Source organism: Taudactylus pleione, unplaced genomic scaffold (assembly GCF_031769625.1).
Source record: "Taudactylus pleione unplaced genomic scaffold, aTauple2 ptg000454l, whole genome shotgun sequence".
NCBI classification, from domain to species: Eukaryota; Metazoa; Chordata; class Amphibia; order Anura; family Myobatrachidae; genus Taudactylus; species Taudactylus pleione.
This window is the reverse complement of record NW_028284856.1, coordinates 3,272,101-3,289,222: the sequence shown is the minus strand read 5'-3', so window position 1 is coordinate 3,289,222 and position 17,122 is coordinate 3,272,101. Positions and strand designations below refer to the sequence as shown.

The following is a 17,122-nucleotide window of genomic DNA, read 5'->3' as shown; positions in this document are numbered from 1 at the left end:
TTAGTGTCTATTGGTGAAATACATTTAATTTGCCTCTTGGTTGAAGGTGTACTTTCTTAAACAGTTTGTGATTTTCCCACTCTGCACTATGTTCCATTTCACAAAATGACACATTGCTTAAAAGACACTCGACCGAACAGAGCCTTGAACCCTGGACCCTCAGATTAAAAGTCAGATGCTCTACCGACTGAGCTATCCAGGCTCTTCTGTGATAGGTCGCAAAAATGCAGAAAGTTCGTAATACAAAAAACAAGTTATTTCAAATGATGACAACTACTAGTTACTGTGCAATTACTAAAGTAGGAAAATCTCTCTATCACTAAAAGTATGAACTGAAAAGCTTGACATTTAGTGTCTCTTGATGAAATACATTTAATTTGCCTCTTGGTTGAAGGTGTACATTCTTAAACAGTTTGTGATTTTCCCACTCTGCACTATGTTCCATTTCACAAAAATGACACATTGCTTAAAAGACACTCGCCCGAACAGGGACTTGAACCCTGGACCCTCAGATTAAAGTTCTGATGTTTTACCGACTCCAGGCTCTTCTGGAGTCTGTCGCAAACCTATAGAAAGTTCGTAATACAAAAACAAGTAAATTCAAATGGTGACAACTACTGTGCAATTACTAAAGTAGGAAAGTCTCTCTATCACTAAAAGTATGATATGAATAGCTTGACATTTAGTGTCTATTGATGAAATACATTTAATTTGCCTCTTGTTTGAAGGTGTACATTCTTAAACAGTTTGTGATTTTCCCACTCTGCACTATGTTCCATTTCACAAAATGACACATTGCTTAAAAGACAATCGCCCGAACAGGGACTTGAACCCTGGACCCTCAGATTAAAAGTCTGATGCTCTACCGACTGAGCTATCCAGGCTCTTCTGTGATAGGTCGCAAAAATGCAGAAAGTTCGTAATACAAAAAACAAGTCATTTCAAATGATGACAACTACTAGTTACTGTGCAATTACTAAAGAAGGAAAATCTCTCTATCACTAAAAGTATGAACTGAAAAGCTTGACATTTAGTGTCTCTTGATGAAATACATTTAATTTGCCTCTTGGTTGAAGGTGTACATTCTTAAACAGTTTGTGATTTTCCCACTCTGCACTATGTTCCATTTCACAAAAACGACACATTGCTTAAAAGACTCTCGCCCGAACAGGGACTTGAACCCTGGACCCTCAGATTAAAGTTCTGATGTTTTACCGACTCCAGGCTCTTCTGGAGTTTGTCGCAAACCTATAGAAAGTTCGTAATACTAAAACCAAGTAAATTCAAATGGTGACAACTACTGTGCAATTACTAAAGTAGGAAAATCTCTCTATCACTAAAAGTATGATATGAATAGCTTGACATTTAGTGTCTATTGGTGAAATACATTTAATTTGCCTCTTGGTTGAAGGTGTACATTCTTAAACAGTTTGTGATTTTCCCACTCTGCACTATGTTCCATTTCACAAAATGACACATTGCTTAAAAGACACTCGCCCGAACAGACCCTTGATCCCTGGACCCTCAGATTAAAAGTCAGATGCTCTACCGACTGAGCTATCCAGGCTCTTCTGTGATAGGTCGCAAAAATGCAGAAAGTTCGTAATACAAAAAACAAGTCATATCAAATGATGACAACTACTAGTTACTGTGCAATTACTAAAGTTGGAAAATCTCTCTATCACTAAAAGTATGAACTGAAAAGCTTGACATTTAGTGTCTCTTGATGAAATACATTTAATTTGCCTCTTGGTTGAAGGTGTACATTCTTAAACAGTTTGTGATTTTCCCACTCTGCACTATGTTCCATTTCACAAAAACGACACATTGCTTAAAAGACACTCACCCGAACAGGGACTTGAACCCTGGACCCTCAGATTAAAGTTCTGATGTTTTACCGACTCCAGGCTCTTCTGGAGTTTGTCGCAAACCTATAGAAAGTTCGTAATACTAAAACCAAGTAAATTCAAATGGTGACAACTACTGTGCAATTACTAAAGTAGGAAAATCTCTCTATCACTAAAAGTATGATATGAATAGCTTGACATTTAGTGTCTATTGGTGAAATACATTTAATTTGCCTCTTGGTTGAAGGTGTACTTTCTTAAACAGTTTGTGATTTTCCCACTCTGCACTATGTTCCATTTCACAAAATGACACATTGCTTAAAAGACACTCGACCGAACAGAGCCTTGAACCCTGGACCCTCAGATTAAAAGTCAGATGCTCTACCGACTGAGCTATCCAGGCTCTTCTGTGATAGGTCGCAAAAATGCAGAAAGTTCGTAATACAAAAACAAGTTATTTCAAATGATGACAACTACTAGTTACTGTGCAATTACTAAAGTAGGAAAATCTCTCTATCACTAAAAGTATGAACTGAAAAGCTTGACATTTAGTGTCTCTTGATGAAATACATTTAATTTGCCTCTTGGTTGAAGGTGTACATTCTTAAACAGTTTGTGATTTTCCCACTCTGCACTATGTTCCATTTCACAAAAATGACACATTGCTTAAAAGACACTCGCCCGAACAGGGACTTGAACCCTGGACCCTCAGATTAAAGTTCTGATGTTTTACCGACTCCAGGCTCTTCTGGAGTCTGTCGCAAACCTATAGAAAGTTCGTAATACAAAAACAAGTAAATTCAAATGGTGACAACTACTGTGCAATTACTAAAGTAGGAAAGTCTCTCTATCACTAAAAGTATGATATGAATAGCTTGACATTTAGTGTCTATTGATGAAATACATTTAATTTGCCTCTTGTTTGAAGGTGTACATTCTTAAACAGTTTGTGATTTTCCCACTCTGCACTATGTTCCATTTCACAAAATGACACATTGCTTAAAAGACAATCGCCCGAACAGGGACTTGAACCCTGGACCCTCAGATTAAAAGTCTGATGCTCTACCGACTGAGCTATCCAGGCTCTTCTGTGATAGGTCGCAAAAATGCAGAAAGTTCGTAATACAAAAAACAAGTCATTTCAAATGATGACAACTACTAGTTACTGTGCAATTACTAAAGAAGGAAAATCTCTCTATCACTAAAAGTATGAACTGAAAAGCTTGACATTTAGTGTCTCTTGATGAAATACATTTAATTTGCCTCTTGGTTGAAGGTGTACATTCTTAAACAGTTTGTGATTTTCCCACTCTGCACTATGTTCCATTTCACAAATTGTCACATTGCTTAAAAGACACTCACCCGAACAGGGACTTGAACCCTGGACCCTCAGATTAAAGTTCTGATGTTTTACCGACTCCAGGCTCTTCTGGAGTTTGTCGCAAACCTATAGAAAGTTCGTAATACTAAAACCAAGTAAATTCAAATGGTGACAACTACTGTGCAATTACTAAAGTAGGAAAATCTCTCTATCACTAAAAGTATGATATGAATAGCTTGACATTTAGTGTCTATTGGTGAAATACATTTAATTTGCCTCTTGGTTGAAGGTGTACTTTCTTAAACAGTTTGTGATTTTCCCACTCTGCACTATGTTCCATTTCACAAAATGACACATTGCTTAAAAGACACTCGCCCGAACAGAGCCTTGAACCCTGGACCCTCAGATTAAAAGTCAGATGCTCTACCGACTGAGCTATCCAGGCTCTTCTGTGATAGGTCGCAAAAATACAGAAAGTTCGTAATACAAAAAACAAGTCATTTCAAATGATGACAACTACTAGTTACTGTGCAATTACTAAAGTAGGAAAATCTCTCTATCACTAAAAGTATGAACTGAAAAGCTTGACATTTAGTGTCTCTTGATGAAATACATTTAATTTGCCTCTTGGTTGAAGGTGTACATTCTTAAACAGTTTGTGATTTTCCCACTCTGCACTATGTTCCATTTCACAAAAACGACACATTGCTTAAAAGACACTCGCCCGAACAGGGACTTGAACCCTGGACCCTCAGATTAAAGTTCTGATGTTTTTCCGACTCCAGGCTCTTCTGGAGTTTGTCGCAAACCTATAGAAAGTTTGTAATACTAAAACCAAGTAAATTCAAATGGTGACAACTACTGTGCAATTACTAAAGTAGGAAAATCTCTCTATCACTAAAAGTATGATATGAATAGCTTGACATTTAGTGTCTATTGGTGAAATACATTTAATTTGCCTCTTGGTTGAAGGTGTACATTCTTAAACAGTTTGTGATTTTCCCACTCTGCACTATGTTCCATTTCACAAAATGACACATTGCTTAAAAGACACTCGCCCGAACAGACCCTTGATCCCTGGACCCTCAGATTAAAAGTCAGATGCTCTACCGACTGAGCTATCCAGGCTCTTCTGTGATAGGTCGCAAAAATGCAGAAAGTTCGTAATACAAAAAACAAGTCATATCAAATGATGACAACTACTAGTTACTGTGCAATTACTAAAGTTGGAAAATCTCTCTATCACTAAAAGTATGAACTGAAAAGCTTGACATTTAGTGTCTCTTGATGAAATACATTTAATTTGCCTCTTGGTTGAAGGTGTACATTCTTAAACAGTTTGTGATTTTCCCACTCTGCACTATGTTCCATTTCACAAAAACGACACATTGCTTAAAAGACACTCACCCGAACAGTGACTTGAACCCTGGACCCTCAGATTAAAGTTCTGATGTTTTACCGACTCCAGGCTCTTCTGGAGTTTGTCGCAAACCTATAGAAAGTTTGTAATACTAAAACCAAGTAAATTCAAATGGTGACAACTACTGTGCAATTACTAAAGTAGGAAAATCTCTCTATCACTAAAAGTATGATATGAATAGCTTGACATTTAGTGTCTATTGGTGAAATACATTTAATTTGCCTCTTGGTTGAAGGTGTACTTTCTTAAACAGTTTGTGATTTTCCCACTCTGCACTATGTTCCATTTCACAAAATGACACATTGCTTAAAAGACACTCGACCGAACAGAGCCTTGAACCCTGGACCCTCAGATTAAAAGTCAGATGCTCTACCGACTGAGCTATCCAGGCTCTTCTGTGATAGGTCGCAAAAATGCAGAAAGTTCGTAATACAAAAAACAAGTTATTTCAAATGATGACAACTACTAGTTACTGTGCAATTACTAAAGTAGGAAAATCTCTCTATCACTAAAAGTATGAACTGAAAAGCTTGACATTTAGTGTCTCTTGATGAAATACATTTAATTTGCCTCTTGGTTGAAGGTGTACATTCTTAAACAGTTTGTGATTTTCCCACTCTGCACTATGTTCCATTTCACAAAAATGACACATTGCTTAAAAGACACTCGCCCGAACAGGGACTTGAACCCTGGACCCTCAGATTAAAGTTCTGATGTTTTACCGACTCCAGGCTCTTCTGGAGTCTGTCGCAAACCTATAGAAAGTTCGTAATACAAAAACAAGTAAATTCAAATGGTGACAACTACTGTGCAATTACTAAAGTAGGAAAGTCTCTCTATCACTAAAAGTATGATATGAATAGCTTGACATTTAGTGTCTATTGATGAAATACATTTAATTTGCCTCTTGTTTGAAGGTGTACATTCTTAAACAGTTTGTGATTTTCCCACTCTGCACTATGTTCCATTTCACAAAATGACACATTGCTTAAAAGACAATCGCCCGAACAGGGACTTGAACCCTGGACCCTCAGATTAAAAGTCTGATGCTCTACCGACTGAGCTATCCAGGCTCTTCTGTGATAGGTCGCAAAAATGCAGAAAGTTCGTAATACAAAAAACAAGTCATTTCAAATGATGACAACTACTAGTTACTGTGCAATTACTAAAGAAGGAAAATCTCTCTATCACTAAAAGTATGAACTGAAAAGCTTGACATTTAGTGTCTCTTGATGAAATACATTTAATTTGCCTCTTGGTTGAAGGTGTACATTCTTAAACAGTTTGTGATTTTCCCACTCTGCACTATGTTCCATTTCACAAAAACGACACATTGCTTAAAAGACTCTCGCCCGAACAGGGACTTGAACCCTGGACCCTCAGATTAAAGTTCTGATGTTTTACCGACTCCAGGCTCTTCTGGAGTTTGTCGCAAACCTATAGAAAGTTCGTAATACTAAAACCAAGTAAATTCAAATGGTGACAACTACTGTGCAATTACTAATGTAGGAAAATCTCTCTATCACTAAAAGTATGATATGAATAGCTTGACATTTAGTGTCTATTGGTGAAATACATTTAATTTGCCTCTTGGTTGAAGGTGTACATTCTTAAACAGTTTGTGATTTTCCCACTCTGCACTATGTTCCATTTCACAAAATGACACATTGCTTAAAAGACACTCGCCCGAACAGACCCTTGATCCCTGGACCCTCAGATTAAAAGTCAGATGCTCTACCGACTGAGCTATCCAGGCTCTTCTGTGATAGGTCGCAAAAATGCAGAAAGTTCGTAATACAAAAAACAAGTCATATCAAATGATGACAACTACTAGTTACTGTGCAATTACTAAAGTTGGAAAATCTCTCTATCACTAAAAGTATGAACTGAAAAGCTTGACATTTAGTGTCTCTTGATGAAATACATTTAATTTGCCTCTTGGTTGAAGGTGTACATTCTTAAACAGTTTGTGATTTTCCCACTCTGCACTATGTTCCATTTCACAAAAACGACACATTGCTTAAAAGACACTCACCCGAACAGGGACTTGAACCCTGGACCCTCAGATTAAAGTTCTGATGTTTTACCGACTCCAGGCTCTTCTGGAGTTTGTCGCAAACCTATAGAAAGTTCGTAATACTAAAACCAAGTAAATTCAAATGGTGACAACTACTGTGCAATTACTAAAGTAGGAAAATCTCTCTATCACTAAAAGTATGATATGAATAGCTTGACATTTAGTGTCTATTGGTGAAATACATTTAATTTGCCTCTTGGTTGAAGGTGTACTTTCTTAAACAGTTTGTGATTTTCCCACTCTGCACTATGTTCCATTTCACAAAATGACACATTGCTTAAAAGACACTCGACCGAACAGAGCCTTGAACCCTGGACCCTCAGATTAAAAGTCAGATGCTCTACCGACTGAGCTATCCAGGCTCTTCTGTGATAGGTCGCAAAAATGCAGAAAGTTCGTAATACAAAAAACAAGTTATTTCAAATGATGACAACTACTAGTTACTGTGCAATTACTAAAGTAGGAAAATCTCTCTATCACTAAAAGTATGAACTGAAAAGCTTGACATTTAGTGTCTCTTGATGAAATACATTTAATTTGCCTCTTGGTTGAAGGTGTACATTCTTAAACAGTTTGTGATTTTCCCACTCTGCACTATGTTCCATTTCACAAAAACGACACATTGCTTAAAAGACACTCGCCCAAACAGGGACTTGAACCCTGGACCCTCAGATTAAAGTTCTGATGTTTTTCCGACTCCAGGCTCTTCTGGAGTTTGTCGCAAACCTATAGAAAGTTTGTAATACTAAAACCAAGTAAATTCAAATGGTGACAACTACTGTGCAATTACTAAAGTAGGAAAATCTCTCTATCACTAAAAGTATGATATGAATAGCTTGACATTTAGTGTCTATTGGTGAAATACATTTAATTTGCCTCTTGGTTGAAGGTGTACATTCTTAAACAGTTTGTGATTTTCCCACTCTGCACTATGTTCCATTTCACAAAATGACACATTGCTTAAAAGACACTCGCCAGAACAGACCCTTGAACCCTGGACCCTCAGATTAAAAGTCTGATGCTCTACCGACTGAGCTATCCAGGCTCTTCTGTGATAGGTCGCAAAAATGCAGAAAGTTCGTAATACAAAAAACAAGTCATATCAAATGATGACAACTACTAGTTACTGTGCAATTACTAAAGTTGGAAAATCTCTCTATCACTAAAAGTATGAACTGAAAAGCTTGACATTTAGTGTCTCTTGATGAAATACATTTAATTTGCCTCTTGGTTGAAGGTGTACATTCTTAAACAGTTTGTGATTTTCCCACTCTGCACTATGTTCCATTTCACAAAAATGACACATTTCAAATGATGACAACTACTAGTTACTGTGCAATTACTAAAGTAGGAAAATCTCTCTATCACTAAAAGTATGAACTGAAAAGCTTGACATTTAGTGTCTCTTGATGAAATACATTTAATTTGCCTCTTGGTTGAAGGTGTACATTCTTAAACAGTTTGTGATTTTCCCACTCTGCACTATGTTCCATTTCACAAAAATGACACATTGCTTAAAAGACACTCGCCCGAACAGGGACTTGAACCCTGGACCCTCAGATTAAAGTTCTGATGTTTTACCGACTCCAGGCTCTTCTGGAGTCTGTCGCAAACCTATAGAAAGTTCGTAATACAAAAACAAGTAAATTCAAATGGTGACAACTACTGTGCAATTACTAAAGTAGGAAAGTCTCTCTATCACTAAAAGTATGATATGAATAGCTTGACATTTAGTGTCTATTGATGAAATACATTTAATTTGCCTCTTGTTTGAAGGTGTACATTCTTAAACAGTTTGTGATTTTCCCACTCTGCACTATGTTCCATTTCACAAAATGACACATTGCTTAAAAGACAATCGCCCGAACAGGGACTTGAACCCTGGACCCTCAGATTAAAAGTCTGATGCTCTACCGACTGAGCTATCCAGGCTCTTCTGTGATAGGTCGCAAAAATGCAGAAAGTTCGTAATACAAAAAACAAGTCATTTCAAATGATGACAACTACTAGTTACTGTGCAATTACTAAAGAAGGAAAATCTCTCTATCACTAAAAGTATGAACTGAAAAGCTTGACATTTAGTGTCTCTTGATGAAATACATTTAATTTGCCTCTTGGTTGAAGGTGTACATTCTTAAACAGTTTGTGATTTTCCCACTCTGCACTATGTTCCATTTCACAAAAATGACACATTGCTTAAAAGACACTCGCCCGAACAGGGACTTGAACCCTGGACCCTCAGATTAAAGTTCTGATGTTTTACCGACTCCAGGCTCTTCTGGAGTTTGTCGCAAACCTATAGAAAGTTTGTAATACTAAAACCAAGTAAATTCAAATGGTGACAACTACTGTGCAATTACTAAAGTAGGAAAATCTCTCTATCACTAAAAGTATGATATGAATAGCTTGACATTTAGTGTCTATTGGTGAAATACATTTAATTTGCCTCTTGGTTGAAGGTGTACATTCTTAAACAGTTTGTGATTTTCCCACTCTGCACTATGTTCCATTTCACAAAATGACACATTGCTTAAAAGACACTCGCCCGAACAGACCCTTGATCCCTGGACCCTCAGATTAAAAGTCAGATGCTCTACCGACTGAGCTATCCAGGCTCTTCTGTGATAGGTCGCAAAAATGCAGAAAGTTCGTAATACAAAAAACAAGTCATATCAAATGATGACAACTACTGGTTACTGTGCAATTACTAAAGTTGGAAAATCTCTCTATCACTAAAAGTATGAACTGAAAAGCTTGACATTTAGTGTCTCTTGATGAAATACATTTAATTTGCCTCTTGGTTGAAGGTGTACATTCTTAAACAGTTTGTGATTTTCCCACTCTGCACTATGTTCCATTTCACAAAAACGACACATTGCTTAAAAGACACTCACCCGAACAGTGACTTGAACCCTGGACCCTCAGATTAAAGTTCTGATGTTTTACCGACTCCAGGCTCTTCTGGAGTTTGTCGCAAACCTATAGAAAGTTCGTAATACTAAAACCAAGTAAATTCAAATGGTGACAACTACTGTGCAATTACTAAAGTAGGAAAATCTCTCTATCACTAAAAGTATGATATGAATAGCTTGACATTTAGTGTCTATTGGTGAAATACATTTAATTTGCCTCTTGGTTGAAGGTGTACTTTCTTAAACAGTTTGTGATTTTCCCACTCTGCACTATGTTCCATTTCACAAAATGACACATTGCTTAAAAGACACTCGACCGAACAGAGCCTTGAACCCTGGACCCTCAGATTAAAAGTCAGATGCTCTACCGACTGAGCTATCCAGGCTCTTCTGTGATAGGTCGCAAAAATGCAGAAAGTTCGTAATACAAAAAACAAGTTATTTCAAATGATGACAACTACTAGTTACTGTGCAATTACTAAAGTAGGAAAATCTCTCTATCACTAAAAGTATGAACTGAAAAGCTTGACATTTAGTGTCTCTTGATGAAATACATTTAATTTGCCTCTTGGTTGAAGGTGTACATTCTTAAACAGTTTGTGATTTTCCCACTCTGCACTATGTTCCATTTCACAAAAATGACACATTGCTTAAAAGACACTCGCCCGAACAGGGACTTGAACCCTGGACCCTCAGATTAAAGTTCTGATGTTTTACCGACTCCAGGCTCTTCTGGAGTCTGTCGCAAACCTATAGAAAGTTCGTAATACAAAAACAAGTAAATTCAAATGGTGACAACTACTGTGCAATTACTAAAGTAGGAAAGTCTCTCTATCACTAAAAGTATGATATGAATAGCTTGACATTTAGTGTCTATTGATGAAATACATTTAATTTGCCTCTTGTTTGAAGGTGTACATTCTTAAACAGTTTGTGATTTTCCCACTCTGCACTATGTTCCATTTCACAAAATGACACATTGCTTAAAAGACAATCGCCCGAACAGGGACTTGAACCCTGGACCCTCAGATTAAAAGTCTGATGCTCTACCGACTGAGCTATCCAGGCTCTTCTGTGATAGGTCGCAAAAATGCAGAAAGTTCGTAATACAAAAAACAAGTCATTTCAAATGATGACAACTACTAGTTACTGTGCAATTACTAAAGAAGGAAAATCTCTCTATCACTAAAAGTATGAACTGAAAAGCTTGACATTTAGTGTCTCTTGATGAAATACATTTAATTTGCCTCTTGGTTGAAGGTGTACATTCTTAAACAGTTTGTGATTTTCCCACTCTGCACTATGTTCCATTTCACAAAAACGACACGTTGCTTAAAAGACACTCGCCCGAACAGGGACTTGAACCCTGGACCCTCAGATTAAAGTTCTGATGTTTTACCGACTCCAGGCTCTTCTGGAGTCTGTCGCAAACCTATAGAAAGTTTGTAATACAAAAACAAGTAAATTCAAATGGTGACAACTACTGTGCAATTACTAAAGTAGGAAAATCTCTCTATCACTAAAAGTATGATCAGAATAGCTTGACATTTAGTGTCTCTTGATGAAATACATTTAATTTGCCTCTTGGTTGAAGGTGTACATTCTTAAACAGTTTGTGATTTTCCCACTCTGCACTATGTTCCATTTCACAAAATGACACATTGCTTAAAAGACACTCGCCCGAACAGACCCTTGAACCCTGGACCCTCAGATTAAAAGTCAGATGCTCTACCGACTGAGCTATCCAGGCTCTTCTGTGATAGGTCGCAAAAATGCAGAAAGTTCGTAATACAAAAAACAAGTCATTTCAAATGATGACAACTACTAGTTACTGTGCAATTACTAAAGTAGGAAAATCTCTCTATCACTAAAAGTATGAACTGAAAAGCTTGACATTTAGTGTCTCTTGATGAAATACATTTAATTTGCCTCTTGGTTGAAGGTGTACATTCTTAAACAGTTTGTGATTTTCCCACTCTGCACTATGTTCCATTTCACAAAAACGACACATTGCTTAAAAGACACTCGCCCGAACAGGGACTTGAACCCTGGACCCTCAGATTAAAGTTCTGATGTTTTACCGGCTCCAGGCTCTTCTGGAGTCTGTCGCAAACCTATAGAAAGTTCGTAATACAAAAACAAGTAAATTCAAATGGTGACAACTACTGTGCAATTACTAAAGTAGGAAAGTCTCTCTATCACTAAAAGTATGATATGAATAGCTTGACATTTAGTGTCTATTGATGAAATACATTTAATTTGCCTCTTGGTTGAAGGTGTACATTCTTAAACAGTTTGTGATTTTCCCACTCTGCACTATGTTCCATTTCACAAAATTACACATTGCTTAAAAGACAATCGCCCGAACAGGGACTTGAACCCTGGACCCTCAGATTAAAAGTCTGATGCTCTACTGACTGAGCTATCCAGGCTCTTCTGTGATAGGTCGCAAAAATGCAGAAAGTTCGTAATACAAAAAACAAGTTATTTCAAATGATGACAACTACTAGTTACTGTGCAATTACTAAAGTAGGAAAATCTCTCTATCACTAAAAGTATGAACTGAAAAGCTTGACATTTAGTGTCTCTTGATGAAATACATTTAATTTGCCTCTTGGTTGAAGGTGTACATTCTTAAGCAGTTTGTGATTTTCCCACTCTGCACTATGTTCCATTTCACAAAAATGACACATTGCTTAAAAGACACTCGCCCGAACAGGGACTTGAACCCTGGACCCTCAGATTAAAGTTCTGATGTTTTACCGACTCCAGGCTCTTCTGGAGTCTGTCGCAAACCTATAGAAAGTTCGTAATACAAAAACAAGTAAATTCAAATGGTGACAACTACTGTGCAATTACTAAAGTAGGAAAGTCTCTCTATCACTAAAAGTATGATATGAATAGCTTGACATTTAGTGTCTATTGATGAAATACATTTAATTTGCCTCTTGTTTGAAGGTGTACATTCTTAAACAGTTTGTGATTTTCCCACTCTGCACTATGTTCCATTTCACAAAATGACACATTGCTTAAAAGACAATCGCCCGAACAGGGACTTGAACCCTGGACCCTCAGATTAAAAGTCTGATGCTCTACCGACTGAGCTATCCAGGCTCTTCTGTGATAGGTCGCAAAAATGCAGAAAGTTCGTAATACAAAAAACAAGTCATTTCAAATGATGACAACTACTAGTTACTGTGCAATTACTAAAGAAGGAAAATCTCTCTATCACTAAAAGTATGAACTGAAAAGCTTGACATTTAGTGTCTCTTGATGAAATACATTTAATTTGCCTCTTGGTTGAAGGTGTACATTCTTAAACAGTTTGTGATTTTCCCACTCTGCACTATGTTCCATTTCACAAAAACGACACATTGCTTAAAACACTCTCGCCCGAACAGGGACTTGAACCCTGGACCCTCAGATTAAAGTTCTGATGTTTTACCGACTCCAGGCTCTTCTGGAGTTTGTCGCAAACCTATAGAAAGTTCGTAATACTAAAACCAAGTAAATTCAAATGGTGACAACTACTGTGCAATTACTAAAGTAGGAAAATCTCTCTATCACTAAAAGTATGATATGAATAGCTTGACATTTAGTGTCTATTGGTGAAATACATTTAATTTGCCTCTTGGTTGAAGGTGTACATTCTTAAACAGTTTGTGATTTTCCCACTCTGCACTATGTTCCATTTCACAAAATGACACATTGCTTAAAAGACACTCGCCCGAACAGACCCTTGATCCCTGGACCCTCAGATTAAAAGTCAGATGCTCTACCGACTGAGCTATCCAGGCTCTTCTGTGATAGGTCGCAAAAATGCAGAAAGTTCGTAATACAAAAAACAAGTCATTTCAAATGATGACAACTACTAGTTACTGTGCAATTACTAAAGAAGGAAAATCTCTCTATCACTAAAAGTATGAACTGAAAAGCTTGACATTTAGTGTCTCTTGATGAAATACATTTAATTTGCCTCTTGGTTGAAGGTGTACATTCTTAAACAGTTTGTGATTTTCCCACTCTGCACTATGTTCCATTTCACAAAAACGACACGTTGCTTAAAAGACACTCGCCCGAACAGGGACTTGAACCCTGGACCCTCAGATTAAAGTTCTGATGTTTTACCGACTCCAGGCTCTTCTGGAGTCTGTCGCAAACCTATAGAAAGTTTGTAATACAAAAACAAGTAAATTCAAATGGTGACAACTACTGTGCAATTACTAAAGTAGGAAAATCTCTCTATCACTAAAAGTATGATCAGAATAGCTTGACATTTAGTGTCTCTTGATGAAATACATTTAATTTGCCTCTTGGTTGAAGGTGTACATTCTTAAACAGTTTGTGATTTTCCCACTCTGCACTATGTTCCATTTCACAAAATGACACATTGCTTAAAAGACACTCGCCCGAACAGACCCTTGAACCCTGGACCCTCAGATTAAAAGTCAGATGCTCTACCGACTGAGCTATCCAGGCTCTTCTGTGATAGGTCGCAAAAATGCAGAAAGTTCGTAATACAAAAAACAAGTCATTTCAAATGATGACAACTACTAGTTACTGTGCAATTACTAAAGTAGGAAAATCTCTCTATCACTAAAAGTATGAACTGAAAAGCTTGACATTTAGTGTCTCTTGATGAAATACATTTAATTTGCCTCTTGGTTGAAGGTGTACATTCTTAAACAGTTTGTGATTTTCCCACTCTGCACTATGTTCCATTTCACAAAAACGACACATTGCTTAAAAGACACTCGCCCGAACAGGGACTTGAACCCTGGACCCTCAGATTAAAGTTCTGATGTTTTACCGGCTCCAGGCTCTTCTGGAGTCTGTCGCAAACCTATAGAAAGTTCGTAATACAAAAACAAGTAAATTCAAATGGTGACAACTACTGTGCAATTACTAAAGTAGGAAAGTCTCTCTATCACTAAAAGTATGATATGAATAGCTTGACATTTAGTGTCTATTGATGAAATACATTTAATTTGCCTCTTGGTTGAAGGTGTACATTCTTAAACAGTTTGTGATTTTCCCACTCTGCACTATGTTCCATTTCACAAAATTACACATTGCTTAAAAGACAATCGCCCGAACAGGGACTTGAACCCTGGACCCTCAGATTAAAAGTCTGATGCTCTACTGACTGAGCTATCCAGGCTCTTCTGTGATAGGTCGCAAAAATGCAGAAAGTTCGTAATACAAAAAACAAGTTATTTCAAATGATGACAACTACTAGTTACTGTGCAATTACTAAAGTAGGAAAATCTCTCTATCACTAAAAGTATGAACTGAAAAGCTTGACATTTAGTGTCTCTTGATGAAATACATTTAATTTGCCTCTTGGTTGAAGGTGTACATTCTTAAGCAGTTTGTGATTTTCCCACTCTGCACTATGTTCCATTTCACAAAAATGACACATTGCTTAAAAGACACTCGCCCGAACAGGGACTTGAACCCTGGACCCTCAGATTAAAGTTCTGATGTTTTACCGACTCCAGGCTCTTCTGGAGTCTGTCGCAAACCTATAGAAAGTTCGTAATACAAAAACAAGTAAATTCAAATGGTGACAACTACTGTGCAATTACTAAAGTAGGAAAGTCTCTCTATCACTAAAAGTATGATATGAATAGCTTGACATTTAGTGTCTATTGATGAAATACATTTAATTTGCCTCTTGTTTGAAGGTGTACATTCTTAAACAGTTTGTGATTTTCCCACTCTGCACTATGTTCCATTTCACAAAATGACACATTGCTTAAAAGACAATCGCCCGAACAGGGACTTGAACCCTGGACCCTCAGATTAAAAGTCTGATGCTCTACCGACTGAGCTATCCAGGCTCTTCTGTGATAGGTCGCAAAAATGCAGAAAGTTCGTAATACAAAAAACAAGTCATTTCAAATGATGACAACTACTAGTTACTGTGCAATTACTAAAGAAGGAAAATCTCTCTATCACTAAAAGTATGAACTGAAAAGCTTGACATTTAGTGTCTCTTGATGAAATACATTTAATTTGCCTCTTGGTTGAAGGTGTACATTCTTAAACAGTTTGTGATTTTCCCACTCTGCACTATGTTCCATTTCACAAAAACGACACATTGCTTAAAACACTCTCGCCCGAACAGGGACTTGAACCCTGGACCCTCAGATTAAAGTTCTGATGTTTTACCGACTCCAGGCTCTTCTGGAGTTTGTCGCAAACCTATAGAAAGTTCGTAATACTAAAACCAAGTAAATTCAAATGGTGACAACTACTGTGCAATTACTAAAGTAGGAAAATCTCTCTATCACTAAAAGTATGATATGAATAGCTTGACATTTAGTGTCTATTGGTGAAATACATTTAATTTGCCTCTTGGTTGAAGGTGTACATTCTTAAACAGTTTGTGATTTTCCCACTCTGCACTATGTTCCATTTCACAAAATGACACATTGCTTAAAAGACACTCGCCCGAACAGACCCTTGATCCCTGGACCCTCAGATTAAAAGTCAGATGCTCTACCGACTGAGCTATCCAGGCTCTTCTGTGATAGGTCGCAAAAATGCAGAAAGTTCGTAATACAAAAAACAAGTCATATCAAATGATGACAACTACTAGTTACTGTGCAATTACTAAAGTTGGAAAATCTCTCTATCACTAAAAGTATGAACTGAAAAGCTTGACATTTAGTGTCTCTTGATGAAATACATTTAATTTGCCTCTTGGTTGAAGGTGTACATTCTTAAACAGTTTGTGATTTTCCCACTCTGCACTATGTTCCATTTCACAAAAACGACACATTGCTTAAAAGACACTCACCCGAACAGGGACTTGAACCCTGGACCCTCAGATTAAAGTTCTGATGTTTTACCGACTCCAGGCTCTTCTGGAGTTTGTCGCAAACCTATAGAAAGTTCGTAATACTAAAACCAAGTAAATTCAAATGGTGACAACTACTGTGCAATTACTAAAGTAGGAAAGTCTCTCTATCACTAAAAGTATGATATGAATAGCTTGACATTTAGTGTCTATTGATGAAATACATTTAATTTGCCTCTTGTTTGAAGGTGTACATTCTTAAACAGTTTGTGATTTTCCCACTCTGCACTATGTTCCATTTCACAAAATGACACATTGCTTAAAAGACAATCGCCCGAACAGGGACTTGAACCCTGGACCCTCAGATTAAAAGTCTGATGCTCTACCGACTGAGCTATCCAGCCTCTTCTGTGATAGGTCGCAAAAATGCAGAAAGTTCGTAATACAAAAAACAAGTCATTTCAAATGATGACAACTACTAGTTACTGTGCAATTACTAAAGAAGGAAAATCTCTCTATCACTAAAAGTATGAACTGAAAAGCTTGACATTTAGTGTCTCTTGATGAAATACATTTAATTTGCCTCTTGGTTGAAGGTGTACATTCTTAAACAGTTTGTGATTTTCCCACTCTGCACTATGTTCCATTTCACAAAAACGACACGTTGCTTAAAAGACACTCGCCCGAACAGGGACTTGAACCCTGGACCCTCAGATTAAAGTTCTGATGTTTTACCGACT

General features: G+C 37.2%; 10 non-coding genes across 10 annotated transcripts; all 10 read right to left on the bottom strand.

The window, feature by feature from the left end:
- Positions 1 to 811: 811 nt before the first annotated feature.
- On the bottom strand, positions 812 to 884 carry TRNAK-UUU (transfer RNA lysine (anticodon UUU)). Its single transcript has one exon. It is a non-coding gene; the product is annotated as a tRNA-Lys (tRNA).
- Positions 885 to 2,858: 1,974 nt separating this feature from the next.
- TRNAK-UUU (transfer RNA lysine (anticodon UUU)) lies at positions 2,859 to 2,931 on the bottom strand. The gene has a single exon. It is a non-coding gene; the product is annotated as a tRNA-Lys (tRNA).
- A 2,657-nt stretch (positions 2,932 to 5,588) lies between these two features.
- Positions 5,589 to 5,661, bottom strand: TRNAK-UUU (transfer RNA lysine (anticodon UUU)). Its single transcript has one exon. It is a non-coding gene; the product is annotated as a tRNA-Lys (tRNA).
- Positions 5,662 to 8,524: 2,863 nt separating this feature from the next.
- TRNAK-UUU (transfer RNA lysine (anticodon UUU)) lies at positions 8,525 to 8,597 on the bottom strand. The gene has a single exon. It is a non-coding gene; the product is annotated as a tRNA-Lys (tRNA).
- A 1,975-nt stretch (positions 8,598 to 10,572) lies between these two features.
- On the bottom strand, positions 10,573 to 10,645 carry TRNAK-UUU (transfer RNA lysine (anticodon UUU)). The gene has a single exon. It is a non-coding gene; the product is annotated as a tRNA-Lys (tRNA).
- A 1,291-nt stretch (positions 10,646 to 11,936) lies between these two features.
- Positions 11,937 to 12,009, bottom strand: TRNAK-UUU (transfer RNA lysine (anticodon UUU)). Its single transcript has one exon. It is a non-coding gene; the product is annotated as a tRNA-Lys (tRNA).
- Positions 12,010 to 12,618: 609 nt separating this feature from the next.
- Positions 12,619 to 12,691, bottom strand: TRNAK-UUU (transfer RNA lysine (anticodon UUU)). The gene has a single exon. It is a non-coding gene; the product is annotated as a tRNA-Lys (tRNA).
- Positions 12,692 to 14,665: 1,974 nt separating this feature from the next.
- Positions 14,666 to 14,738, bottom strand: TRNAK-UUU (transfer RNA lysine (anticodon UUU)). Its single transcript has one exon. It is a non-coding gene; the product is annotated as a tRNA-Lys (tRNA).
- Positions 14,739 to 15,347: 609 nt separating this feature from the next.
- Positions 15,348 to 15,420, bottom strand: TRNAK-UUU (transfer RNA lysine (anticodon UUU)). Its single transcript has one exon. It is a non-coding gene; the product is annotated as a tRNA-Lys (tRNA).
- Positions 15,421 to 16,713: 1,293 nt separating this feature from the next.
- On the bottom strand, positions 16,714 to 16,786 carry TRNAK-UUU (transfer RNA lysine (anticodon UUU)). The gene has a single exon. It is a non-coding gene; the product is annotated as a tRNA-Lys (tRNA).
- Between the last annotated feature and the right edge of the window lie 336 nt (positions 16,787 to 17,122).